Raw genomic sequence first — 13944 nt, 5'->3', positions numbered from 1 at the left:
AGGTGACCCCAATCCCTCATTCTTCTGTTGGATAGTGATCTGAATAAATTCTGAAAAAAAGAGAATTTATATATGACTCAACAAACATTTCCCAGTTAATATTCTTTCATTTTTATGAGAGTAATTATTTTGACCTCCCTGATTTCTGGATCAATAAATAGTTTTCTGATGGTTAAGTTTGTAATCATTGTAATGAGTTATCAAGAGGAGTTTTCAAATCTCAGGGTCAATATAAAAGGAATGCTCTTCAGACAGTGAGGTATTTCAGCTTGCAATGACTGATTTCTGGGGGGTAGGAGAGGAGTGAAAAATAGCTTTATTCTTTCATTTTCTAATTACCTCCATGGATATTCTGGACTGGCAGAATTTAAATTCTTTGTGGAATCAGCAAATGAAAGTTTTGTCTTATTTTGCTTTTTGCACTAAGGGGAAAGCTGACTACTGTTTAGAACTGGATAACTGGGGGCTAGAACAGAATAATGTTTTATAAAAAGGGGATATTTTATTTAATAAAATGTAACATAAAACTAGAGACTGTAATTTACGGTATTGATTAACAATAGCAGTTTTTTTTTTTAAACCTTGTGTGGACATATTCAAGAGGATTATTTTAAAATCCCATCAGATATATAATGTTGAGTAATATCTTTAGTGCATTGACTATTCAGACATACAGAGAAGTAACCAAGTTTCTAATAAATAATAACTTTATATTTTGTCAAATGATTTCATGACTCTAGACTCATCAGTTAAAGGCTGACACTCTTCCAGAATCTGTGGAGTGCCTGACCAGTTAATTAGAATAATTGTATTATTCAGTTAGCACATGATATAATCCATATTGATTTGTTAAAACCATTCTGGCAATGTAAAATTTCCTTATAAGCTATTTATAGCATGAAAATTTTTTTCCTAACACTATTAATCCTTAGTCTAAAATAACACTCATGTAAATGCCTGGAGATTTAAGATTCTGAAACAATTTTTTTTTTTAAATAGTGAGTTCTCTACATCTAAATTCTATGTTTCTATTACATCAGTGGGTATGAGGAAGCTAACACTTATTAGATACTTAAAACATATGCCATATACTGAACAATGTGCTTCATGTGAATTAGCTCATTTAATCTTCTTAATAGCCCAGTGAAACAGGTAATATTATTATCTCCTTTTACAGCTGAGTAAACCAAAGCTTTAAAATGTTAAGTGACTTCCCAAGGTCATATAGCTAATTAATGGGAAGTTACGGATCAAACTGTATATTTTCATTCCAGAACCTAATCTCTTAACCTGTAGTTTATACTAGATCATTTAACTTATTCTTAAGTAATAGTGATGAAAGTTTCCTATAATTCTGTTCATATAAAGTAGACCTTTAAAAATATTTTTAGCTTTTTGGATCATTGAAATGAAAAGGTCAGAAGCATGTGATCTAAATTCTCATAATAAATTATTTTAGAAGTGTTGCTTCACTCCCTGTTGGGCCATATTCTCAATAGTTCAAACGTAAAATTGAGTCTCTGCTTCACAAATTCTTCATAATGTAATTAAACAAGATAGATGAAAGACTGAGAACTTGTGAGTAGGGAAGACCACATCTAGATCCTCTAGTTTGTTTTATTTATAAATTCATATAACTTATAGTGGATTGCCCTTTCTATTTTTCCTTCATCTCCTTTGCCCTGGAGAACAGCTGTTAATGGAAGACCTCATTGAAGATACTGTAGAGAGGATTCATGCAATAGTGGGTGTTTGTATTAAATTATCTTAAAAATTCCTTCCAACCCTGAGAGTCTATGATTCTCATTTAAAAAGGAAAAATCATTATATATAAGAGAAGATAAGAGGGCTTGAGAGAAGGAGCTTCTTCAGTACAATGAAAGTAAATTATTGTTACTTTTTCCTTCACGAGTAAAAAGATTGCTGGTGAAAATGAAGCTACTTGGACATTTTCAACTAAAGGAACGTCATGGCATTTCAAATGCCTGGGCAAAATGTTCAATTACGAATATTAGTTTGGCTCACAAAACAATTAGGTGAATTTCCCTGAGGCCCCAAAGAAGCAAAGTTGTCAAGGTCATCATGTTATTAGTGTTCTGCCGTCTCCTTTGAAATAGTCCAAAAAGTATTGGAGATGAGATAAATTCTTGAAATAGTTCTGGCACGACATTACTTTGCCCACAGTGGAAGTGTTGGGTAGAGGTAGGTTCTGCCCTACATAAACAGCAGCAATATTATTGAAAAGAAATCTGATCATTATTTTAATCACTGGTGTTATTATCCACTTGCTGGTCTTGAATAAGGTAGCCATGGCTGTGGTGAGCCAAGAAGCCACTGAAGCCCTGATTTGGCAGGTCCTAGCCACAAATGGGAAAGTCTAGAAGTTAAGCAGGAATAGGCTATAAAAGTAACTGAAGAGCTGCTCTCAGCAAAAAGTCATTTGGGTTCCTTACGCAAGATATGTTGGTCTTATGGGATTATCACTGTAAGCAAAATGGCTCGAGAAATGATTAAAATTTGCAGTAATGTACGTCCTCCTTCATAACTGCCTGTATCCAATCTGGAGTGCTCTGGTAAATTTAATGTTAGAAAAAAAGCAATCAGCCAAAAACATCAATGAGGCTTGCTTGGCCTCAGCAGAGATGCATGGTACTTTCCAGAACTGACTACAGATCAGGGGCTGGGTGAATTTCTCATTTAAGACTAATTTGGAACTTACATTGTACTTCCCATAAATGCTAATTATATCCTCCTTCTGTCTTTGTACTAAATTCAGGAAGCTTATTGTCATAACCCATTTTCTAATTGTCCTAACAAGGGGAAAAGGCAAAGAATAGACAGCCTTTGTTAGAACAGCAATATTTGCATACATGCTCTTCAAAACCCCAAACATTTAGTCTGCAGAGAAAGGAGGGTGCAACATTGTTTCCCGAGCCCTACTTCTCACCTTAAAGCTGGAAACTAATGACTGCGTATGACATCTGTAACCATCTACTGTATTACTTTAAAGAACTCCTAAGTTAAAAGGAAAAAAAGGAAAAGCCATGAAAGCCTTTTGATTTCAAACTCACTTTCAAAGATAAATAATAAAGAACTTTTCAAAGAGTCATTAATAAAAGAATAGTCTTTCCAGTGTGAAAAAGCACATAATTATATGCTGATTATATAATAGAAAAGTAGAAGGAGGGAAAGGTGCTGTAGAGCTTGTAAGAATTGAGAAAAAAAAACTTTGATAACATTGTTAGAATCCTCAGAGAAAACAGACTGTGATTCATTTCTTTTAATGTTTTGATACTCTTTCTCTGTGGAATATCTCCTAAAAGAAGTCACTTTCTGATTTTAGGACTTACAGCCCTTGGCCATTGGTATGGACTCCACATTCCTATGGTCATGCAGCTCAGATGTCTGGTTCTTACCTAAGGAAAAATGAACTTAACTTGATATAAGATTTTTATATTTTCATTAGAAATATTATCTTTATGAATCATGAATCCTCATATGCTTAAGAAGACATTTTCTGAGTAATTTTTAACTAATTGGAATTCTTTCATCTTTACTCATTTACTTAAAGTGCCTTAAGCAGATAAGAACTCCATAGTTTTTTAATGTCCCTTCAAACATAAATGGATTTTAAGGGCATAAAATATGATTTTATTTTGTTGTATAATGCAATGAAAATCAACAAATGTTAAAAAATTTCCTGTGCATAAATATTCTATAATAAGAATGCTCATATTATAATCAAAGCAACAAAATCAAATATGAAAGCATTCACTTAGCTCTTAAAGTGTGCTGGGCACTCTGCTAAGTGCATCGCAGGTATTATCTTATTTAATTTCCCCAACCACAGTAGTTACTAACTAGAGCACAAAGATATACATAGCATGATGCCTGCCCACCAGGAGTATGCCCTTGAGTGGGGGAATGAATAGTAGACAACTGCATTATTCTTTTGTTATCCATATGCAGCCCACTAACAATAAACATTGGAATCACTGGTAAATATAAATCGAGTAACATTATTATAATAATGGGGATAACATAAGTCTCTAGTTCAGCTTCCTCATCTGCAAAAAAAATGAGGATGTTGAGCTATATTCAATTTCAAGTTCCTCTAAACAACATTTATTCTTTGATTCCTTGTGCCAAGGACATTTCTAACTTCCTTTCCAACTAAATTTATATGACACTAATAACTAGCTAATCTCAGAACAGAGGTAAGTGTTAGGTTTTTCATCCTCTCCCTCTAAGGGAGAAAAGAAATAGCACCTTAGGGTGCTTTGTTGATTGAAGCCTCAAGTCATCCCCTTCCAGATGCTGCCTGATTTTACACCAAGACTCGGTGACTCTGAGTTGGTGGGTCTGAATGGTGTCCAGGGGTGCTACTCCAGGTCCAAGGCAAAGGAAGAACACAAGAGGAGAAAAGTTCATTTTCTCACCTTAAGGGGGTGCAATTTGTGAATTATTCAATCACAAACTCTCTTCTTGTCTTGTAAATTTAACATAGACTTAGGGTAGTGTGGTCCTTTTTTGATCAGCCCTTTCTAACAGACACATTCCCCATTCTTTTGTTTTCATCTCACCTCTGACCAGGCCCTGAATTGCACCCTGGTCCACAGGACAGAGCATGACAACTTTTAGGGCTGTGGTTTTCAAATTATCTTGATGGTACCTAAGTAAGAAATACATCTTACGTTGTGATCCAACATATACACAACACTCCCACACACATACACATACACTCATATACCCCACACTAAAATTAAAGTTCTGATTTTTTGGTTTTATTTCCTTCCTTCATTCCTCCCTCTCTTCCTCCCTTCCTCAACCGCATAAATTGATTTTATAACCCATCAATATGTTACAACATGCAGTTTGAAAACCACGGCTTTAGAAGCGATATTTGACTGCTTCTCGTGTTGGCTCCATGGAAGTGGTAGCCACTGCTAACTGGCAAAGATGCAAACTACTGAATAGACAGTTTTCAAATCAATTCATCTTTTACATTTTAAATATTTTTAGTCAATATTTTGGGGTAAAAATTTCATAAGATCTTGTAAAATATAGACTTCATGGGAAAAATGTGTATACTGGATACATTCTTCCATTCAACGAGTGTTTACTGTCTTTTATTGTTGGGTGCTATTCTGGGTTCTGGAGCACAGCACAGGGGAAAAAAAGAGAGGATCCCTGCCCTCATGAGGCCTAGATTCTAATAGGGTGTATTGGTTTTCTATCGCTGCCTTAGCAAATTTAGTGACGTGATACAACATCCATTAATTATTTGTAGGTCAGACTTCAGACACAGCGTAGCTTGGCTATTTGTCTGCTCTGGGTTTCACAAGGCTGAACTCAATGGGTATGCTACATCTTTTCACAACAGGGCTGTGTTTCTTTTCTGGAGGCTTTAAGGGAGAATCTGCTTCCAAGCCCATTCAGGTTATTGACAGAATTCGGTTCCTTCTAAATGTAGGAATGAGGTTTCTACCCCTCCAGTAGCTGTCATCTGAGAGCCTCTCTCACCTCCATCAGAATATCTGCTTTCTCCATCACATTGCCTCCTTCATCTTCAAACCAGTCAGGGCACACTGAGTCTTTCTCACACACCGAATCTCTCTGACGTCCCCCTTCCGCCATTTCTCCTCCGCTTTACTCTTCTGCTTTTAAAAGCTCAAAGGATTACATTGGTCCCACCCAGATAGTCCAGGATGATTACCCTATTTTAAGGTTAGCTGATTAGCAACTTTAATGACATTGTCCCTTCACAGCTGTGCTAAGATTAGTGTTTATTTGAATACCTAGGGGACAGGAATCTTGAGGGTATATCTTTAGAATTCTACCTATCAGACAGGGGGAGACAAAAATTAAAATATATGAGTAAAGTATATGTTAGATGGTGGTAGGTGCCATGGGAAAAAGTAAAGCAGGGAGGGGAAATGGAGAGTGCTGAGCCAAGGGTGTTTGCATACTGAAGTCTCCAAGGAGATGAGGGGATAAGCCACGTGACTATCTAGAGGACACGCTTTCCAGGTAGGGGGGGAAACAAGCATAGTACCCGCCATGGAAGCTACCCTGGGAATACCATATTCAAGAGACAGCAGTGATGCTAGTGTGGCTGGGGGGAGTGAGCAAGGTAAGTGATCATATTTCTGTTTTTGTGCCAGTACCATACTGTCTTGATTACTGTAGCTTTGTAGTATAGTCTGAAGTCAGGAAGCCTGATTCCTCCAGCTCCTTTTTTCGTTCTCAAGATTGCTTTGGCTATGCGGGGTCTTTTGTGTTTCCATACAAATTGCGAAATTTTTTGTTCTAGTTCTGTGAAAAATGCCAGTGGTAGTTTGATAGGGATTGCATTGAATCTATAGATTGCTTTGGGTAGTAGAGTCATTTTCACAATGTTGATTCTTCCAATCCAAGAACATGGTATATCTCTCCATCTATTTGGATTAGAAAGGTATTATGAGGCATGTCACTATAGACCTAAATTTTTGTCCTGAGCAAACAGAATGAGGAAGTTGACATGAGGGGGGTTGGAGAAAACTGTGGGGAGAACAGGTTTTATGTTATACATTAATATTCATTAAATCTAGGTTATTTAACTTAATAGAAATTTAAATATGGTATAACATCTTGAAGTTGATATTTATTAAGATAGGTGAAAATTTTTTACTATAGGAAGAAAAATGTAGACATTGAAATTCATATCAGAAAAGATTTAAAATCTCAAATGATATGGACATTTGAAAAAAGCACTTAAGGAACTATATAATTACTATAATGACATTAAGTTTTTGTTTTTTTTTAACATCTTTATTGGGGTATAATTGCTTTACAATGGTGTGTTAGTTTCTGCCCCATAACAAATTGAATCAGTTATACATATACACATGTTCCCATATCTCTTCCCTCTTGCATCTCCCTCCCTTCCACCCTCCCTATCCCACCCCTCCAGGCAGTCACAAAGCACCGAGCCGATATCCCTGTGCCATGCGGCTGCTTCCCACTAGCTATCTACCTTACGTTTCTTAGTGTGTATATGTCCATGACTCTCTCTCGCCCTGTCACAGCTCACCCTTCCCCCTCCCCATATCCTCAAGTCCGTTCTCCAGTAGGTCTGTGTCTTTATTTCTGTCTTACCCATAGGTTCTTCATGACATTTTTTTTCTTCTTAAATTCCATATATATGTGTTAGCATACGGTATTTGTCTTTTTCTTTCTGACTTACTTCACTCTGTATGACAGACTCTAGGTCTATCCACCTCATTACAAATAGCTCAATTTCGTTTCTTTTTATGGCTGAGTAATATTCCATTGTATATATGTCCCACATCTTCTTTATCCATTCATCCGATGATGGGCACTTAGGTTGTTTCCATCTCCGGGCTATTGTAAATAGAGCTAAGATGAACATTTTGGTACATGACTCTTTTTGAATTTTGGTTTTCTCAGGGTATATGCCCAGTAGTGGGATTGCTGGGTCATATGGTAGTTCTATTTGTAGTTTTTTAAGAAAACTCCATACTGTTCTCCATAGTGGCTGAACCAATTCACATTCCAACCAGCAGTGCAAGAGTGTTCCCTTTTCTCCACACCCTCTCCAGCATTTATTGTTTCTAGATTTATTGATGATGGCCATTCTGACTGGTGTGAGATGATATCTCATTGTAGTTCTGATTTGCACTTCTCTAATGATTAATGATGTTGAGCATTCTTTAATGTGTTTGTTGGCAGTCTGTATATCTTCTTTGGAGAAATGTCTATTTAGGTCTTCTGCCCATTTTTGGATTGGGTTGTTTGTTTTTTTGTTATTGAGCTGCATGAGCTGCTTGTAAATTTTGGAGATTAATCCTTTGTCAGTTGTTTCATTTGCAAATATTTTCTCCCATTCTCAGGGTTGTCTTTTGGTCTTGTTTATGGTTTCCTTTGCTGTGCAAAAGCTTTGAAGTTTCATTAGGTCCCATTTGTTTATTTTTGTTTTTATTTCCATTACTCTAGGAGGTGGGTCAGAAAGGATCTTGCTGTGATTTATGTCATAGAGTGTTCTGCTTATGTTTTCCTCTAAGAGTTTGATAGTTTCTGGCCTTACATTTAGGTCTTTAATGCATTTTGAGCTTATTTTTGTGTACGGTGTTAGGGACAGATCTAATCTCATACTTTTACATGTATCTGTCCAGTTTTCCCAGCACCACTTATTGAAGAGGCTGTCCTTTCTCCACTGTACATTCCTGCCACCTTTATCAAAGATAAGGTGTCCATATGTGCGTGGGTTTATCTCTGGGCTTTCTATCCTGTTCCATTGATCTATCTTTCTGTTTTTGTGCCAGTACCATACTGTCTTGATTACTGTAGCTTTGTAGTATAGTCTGAAGTCAGGAAGCCTGATTCCTCCAGCTCCTTTTTTCGTTCTCAAGATTGCTTTGGCTATGCGGGGTCTTTTGTGTTTCCATACAAATTGCGAAATTTTTTGTTCTAGTTCTGTGAAAAATGCCAGTGGTAGTTTGATACGGATTGCATTGAATCTATAGATTGCTTTGGGTAGTAGAGTCATTTTCACAATGTTGATTCTTCCAATCCAAGAACATGGTATATCTCTCCATCTATTTGTATCATCTTTAATTTCTTTCATCAGTGTCTTATAATTTTCTGCATACAGGTCTTTTGTCTCCTTAGGTAGGTTTATTCCTAGATATTTTATTCTTTTTGTTGCAATGGTAAATGGGAGTGTTTTCTTGATTTCACTTTCAGATTTTTCATCATTAGTGTATAGGAATGCCAGAGATTTCTGTGCATTAATTTTGTATCCTGCTACTTTACCGAATTCATTGATTAGCTCTAGTAGTTTTCTGGTAGCATCTTTAGGATTCTCTATGTATGGTATCATGTCATCTGCAAACAGTGACAGCTTTACTTCTTCTTTTCCGATTTGGATTCCTTTTATTTCCTTTTCTTCTCTGATTGCTGTGGCTAAAACTTCCAAAACTATGTTGAATAAGAGTGGTGAGAGTGGGCAACCTTGTCTTGTTCCTGATCTTAGTGGAAATGCTTTCAGTTTTTCACCATTGAGGATGATGTTGGCTGTGGGCTTGTCATTTATGGCCTTTATTATGTTGAGAAAAGTTCCCTCTATGCCTACTTTCTGCAGGGTTTTTATCATAAATGGGTGTTGAATTTTGTCAAAAGCTTTCTCTGCATCTATTGAGATGACCATATGGTTTTTCTCCTTCAATTTGTTAATATGATTTATCACATTGATAGATTTGCGTATATTGAAGAATCCTTGCATTCCTGGAATAAACCCCACTTGATCATGGTGTATGATCCTTTTAATGTGCTGTTGGATTCTGTTTGCTAGTATTTTGTTGAGGATTTTTGCATCTATGTTCATCAGTGATATTGGCCTGTAGTTTTCTTTCTTTGTGACATCCTTGTCTGGTTTTGGTATCAAGGTGATGGTGGCCTCGTAGAAGGAATTTGGGAGTGTTCCTCCCTCTGTTATATTTTGGAAGAGTTTGAGAAGGATAGGTGTTAGATCTTCTCTAAATGTTTGATAGAATTCGCCTGTGAAGCCATCTGGTCCTGGGCTTTTGTTTGTTGGAACATTTTTAATCACAGTTTCAATTTCAGTGCTTGTGATTGGCCTGTTCATATTTTCTATTTCTTCCTGATTCAGTCTTGGCAGGTTGTGCATTTCTAAGAATTTGTCCATTTCTTCCAGATTGTCCATTTTATTGGCATAGAGTTGCTTGTAGTAATCTCTCATGATCTTTTTTATTTCTGCAGTGTCAGTTGTTACTTCTCCTTTTTCATTTCCAATTCTATTGATTTGAGTCTTCTCCCTTATTTTCTTGATGAGTCTGGCTAATGATTTATCTATTTTGTTTATCTTCTCAAAGAACCAGCTTTTAATTTTATTGATCTTTGCTATTGTTTCCTTCATTTCTTTTTCATTTATTTCTGATCCGATTTTATGATTTCTTTCCTTCTGCTAGCTTTGGGGTTTTTTTGTTCTTCTTTCTCTAATTGCTTTAGGTGCAAGGTTAGGTTGTTTATTTGAGATGTTTCCTGCTTCTTAAGGTGGGCTTGTATTGCTATACACTTCCCCCTTAGAACTGCTTTTGCTGCATCCCATAGGTTTTGGGTCGTTGTGTCTCCATTGTCATTTGTTTCTAGGTATTTTTTTATTTCCTCTTTGATTTCTTCAGTGATAACTTCATTATTATGTAGTGTATTGTTTAGCCTCCATGTGTTTTTTTTTTTACAGATCTTTTCCTGTAATTGATATCTAGGCTCATGGCATTGTGGTCGGAAAAGATACTTGATATAATTTAAATTTTCTTAAATTTTCCAAGGCTTGATTTGTGACCCAAGATATGATCTATCCTGGAGAATGTTCCATGAGCACTTGAGAATAATGTGTATTCTGTTGTTTTTGGATAGAGTGTCCTATAAATATCAATTAAGTCCATCTTGTTAATGTATCATTTAAAGTTTGCGTTTCCTTATTTATTTTCATTTTGGATGATCTGTCCATTGGTGAAAGTGGGGTGTTAAAGTCCCCTACTACAAATGTGTTACTGTCGATTTCCCCTTTTATGGCTGTTAGTATTTGCCTTATGTATTGAGGTGCTCCTATGTTGGGTGCATAAATATTTACAATTGTTATATCTTCTTCTTGGATCGATGCCTTGATCATTATGTAGTGTACTTCTTTGTCTCTTCTAATAGTCTTTATTTTAGAGTCTATTTTGTCTGAAATGAGAATTGCTACTCGAGCTTTCTTTTGGTTTCCATTTGCATGGAATATCTTTTTCCATCCCCTTACTTTCAGTCTGTATGTGTCTCTAGGTCTGAAGTGGGTCTCTTGTAGACAGCATATATAAGGACCCTGTTTTTGTATCCATTCAGCCAATCTGTGTCTTTTGGTGGGAGCATTTAGTCCATTTACATTTAAGGTAATTATCAATATGTATGTTCCTATTCCCATTTTCTAAATTGTTTTGGGTTCATTATTACAGGTCTTTTCCTTCTCTTGTGTTTCTTGTCTAGAGAAGTTCCTTTAGCATTTGTTGTAAAGCTGGTTTGGTGGTGCTGAACTCTCTCAGCTTTTGCTTTTCTGTAAAGGTTTTAATTTCTCCATCGAATCTGAATGAGATCCTTGCTGGGTAGAGTAATCTTGGTTGCAGGTTTTTCTCCTTCATCACTTTCAGTATGTCCTGCCACTCTCTTCTGGCTAGCAGGGTTTCTGCTGAGAGATCAGCTGTTAACCTTATGGGGATTCCCTTGTGTGTTATTTACTGTTTTTCCCTTGCTGCTTTTAATATGCTTTGTTTGTATTTAATTTTTGACAGTTTGATTAATATGTGTCTTGGCGTATTTCTCCTTGGATTTATCGTGTATGGGACTCTCTGTGCTTCCTGGACTTGATTAACTATTTCCTTTCCCATATTAGGGAAGTTTTCAACTATCATCTCTTCAAATATTTTCTCAGTCCCTTTCTTTTTCTCTTCTTCTTCTGGAACCCCTATAATTCGAATGTTGGTGCATTTAGTGTTGTCCCAGAGGTCTCTGAGACTGTCCTCAGTTCGTTTTCATTCTTTTTTCTTTATTCTGCTCTGCAGTAGTTATTTCCACTATTTTACCTTCCAGGTCACTTATCCGTTCTTCTGCCTCAGTTATTCTGCTATTGATCCCATCTAGAGTACTTTAATTTCATTTATGGTGTTGTTCATGGTTGTTTGTTTCATTTTTATTTCTTCTAGGTCCTTGTTAACTGTTTCTTGCATTTTGTCCATTCTATTTCCAAGATATCCGATCATCCTTACTATCATTATTCTGAATTCTTTTTCAGGTAGACTGCCTATTTCCTCTTCATTTGTTAGGTCTGGTGCATTTTTATCTTGCTCCTTTATCTGCTGTGTGTTTTTCTGTCTTCTCATTTTGCTTATCTTACTGTGTTTGGGGTCTCCTTTTTGCAGGCTGCAGGTTCGTAGTTCCCGCTGTTTTTGATGTCTGTCTCCAGTGGGTAAGGTTGGTTCAGTGGGTTGTGTAGGCTTCCTGGTGGAGGGGACTAGTGCCTGTGTTGTGGTGGATGAGGCTGGATCTTGTCTCTCTAGTGGGCAGGTTCACGTCTGGAGGTGTGTTTTGGGGTGTCTGTGGCCTTATTATGATTTTAGGCAGCCTGTCTGCTAATGGGTGGGGTTGTGTTCCTGCCTTGCTAGTTGTTTGGCATAGGTTGTCCAGCACTGTAGCTTGCTGGTCGTTGAGTGAAGCTGGGTGCTGGTGTTAAGATGGAGGTCTCTGGGAGATTTTCGCTGTTTGATATTATGTGGAGCTGGGAGGTCTCTTGTTGACCAGTGTCCTGAAGTTGGCTCTCCTACCTCAGAGGCAGAGCCATGACTCCTGGCTGGAGCACCAAGAGCCTTTCATCCACAGGGCTCAGAATAAAAGGGAGAAAAAGTAGACAGAATTAGTAGAAGTATGAAGAAAGAAAGAAGGAAAGGAGGGAAGGAAGGAAGGAAGGAAGAAAGAAGCAAAGAAGGCAAGAAGGAAAGAAAGGAGGGAGGGAGGAAGGAAGGAAGAAGGGAAAGAAGGAAAAAAGACAGTAAGAAAGAAGATACAGTAAAATAAATTAAAGTTATTGAATTAAAAAATACTTATTTAGAAAAAAAGAGACAGATAGAACCTTAGGACAAATGTTGGAAGCAAAGCTATACAGACAAAATCTTACACAGAAGCATACACATACACCCTCACAAAAAGAGGTAAAGGGGAAAAAATAATAAATCTTGCTCTCAGAGACCACCTCCTCAATTTGGGATGATTCATTGTCTAAAGGAGGGAAGGAAGGAAGGAAGGAAGGAAAGGAAGAAAGAAAGAAAGAAAGAAAGAAAGAAAGAAAGAAAGAAAGAAAGAAAGAAAGAAAGAAAGAAAGAAAGAAAAGTATAATAAAGTTATTAAAGTTAAAATTAATTATTAAGAAAAAAAAATTTTTTAAAAAACCATGGACGGATAGAACCCTAGGACAAATGGTGGAAGAAAAACTATACAGACAAGATCTCACACAGAAGCATACACATACACATTCACAAAAAGAGGAAAAGGGGAAAAAATCATAGATCTTGCTCTCGAAGCCCACTTCCTCAATTTGGGATGACTCGTTGTCTATTCATGTATTCCACAGATGCAGGGTACATCAAGTTGATTGTGGAGTTTTAATCCGCTGCTTCTGAGGCTGCTGGGAGAGATTTCCCTTTCTCTTCTTTGTTCTCACAGCTCATCAGGACTTAGCTTTGGATTTGGCCCTGCCTCTGCGTGTAGGTCGCTGGAGGGCGTCTGTTTTTTGCTCAGACGGGACGGGGTTAAAGGATCCGCTGATTCGGGGGCTGTGGCGCAATCAGGTCGGGGGGGGAGGGGCTCTGGGGGGGAGGGAGGGGCTTTGCGTGCAGGGCGGGCCTGCGGTGGCAGAGGCCGGCGTGACGTTGCAGCAGCGTGAGGGGCGCCGTGCATTCTCCCGGAGGAGTTGACCCTGCAACCCGTGACCCTGGCAGTGGCGGGCTGCACAGGCTCCCCGGAAGGGGGTGTGGATAGTGACCTGTGCTCGCACACAGGCTTCTTGGGGGCGGCAGCAGCAGCCTTAGCGTCTCCTGCCCGTCTCTGGGGTCCGCGCTTTTAGCCGCGGCTCGCGCCCGTCTCTGGAGCTCCTTTAAGCAGCGCTTTTAATCTCCTCTCCTCGCGCACCTGGAAACAGAGGTAAGAAAAAGTCTCTTGCCTCTTCGGCAGGTCCAGACTTTTCCCCGGACTCCCTCCCGGCTAGCCGTGGCGCACTAACCCCTTGCAGGCTGTGTTCATGCCGCCAACCCCAGTCCTCTCCCGGAGCTCCGACCGAAGCCCGAGCCTCAACTCCCAGCCCCACCCGCCCTGGCGGGTGAGCAGACAAGCCTCTCG

The 13944-nt window shown here is 38.1% G+C and overlaps 1 protein-coding gene across 1 annotated transcript in view; it reads left to right on the top strand.

The window, feature by feature from the left end:
- TAFA2 (TAFA chemokine like family member 2) overlaps positions 1 to 13944 on the top strand; it is a 548201-nt gene that overhangs the window by 489461 nt on the left and 44796 nt on the right. The gene's annotated exons all lie outside the window — the stretch shown is intronic.

Source organism: Delphinus delphis, chromosome 11, assembly GCF_949987515.2.
Source record: "Delphinus delphis chromosome 11, mDelDel1.2, whole genome shotgun sequence".
In the NCBI taxonomy this organism is placed as follows: Eukaryota; Metazoa; Chordata; class Mammalia; order Artiodactyla; family Delphinidae; genus Delphinus; species Delphinus delphis.
This window is presented reverse-complemented; position numbering and strand designations above follow the sequence as displayed.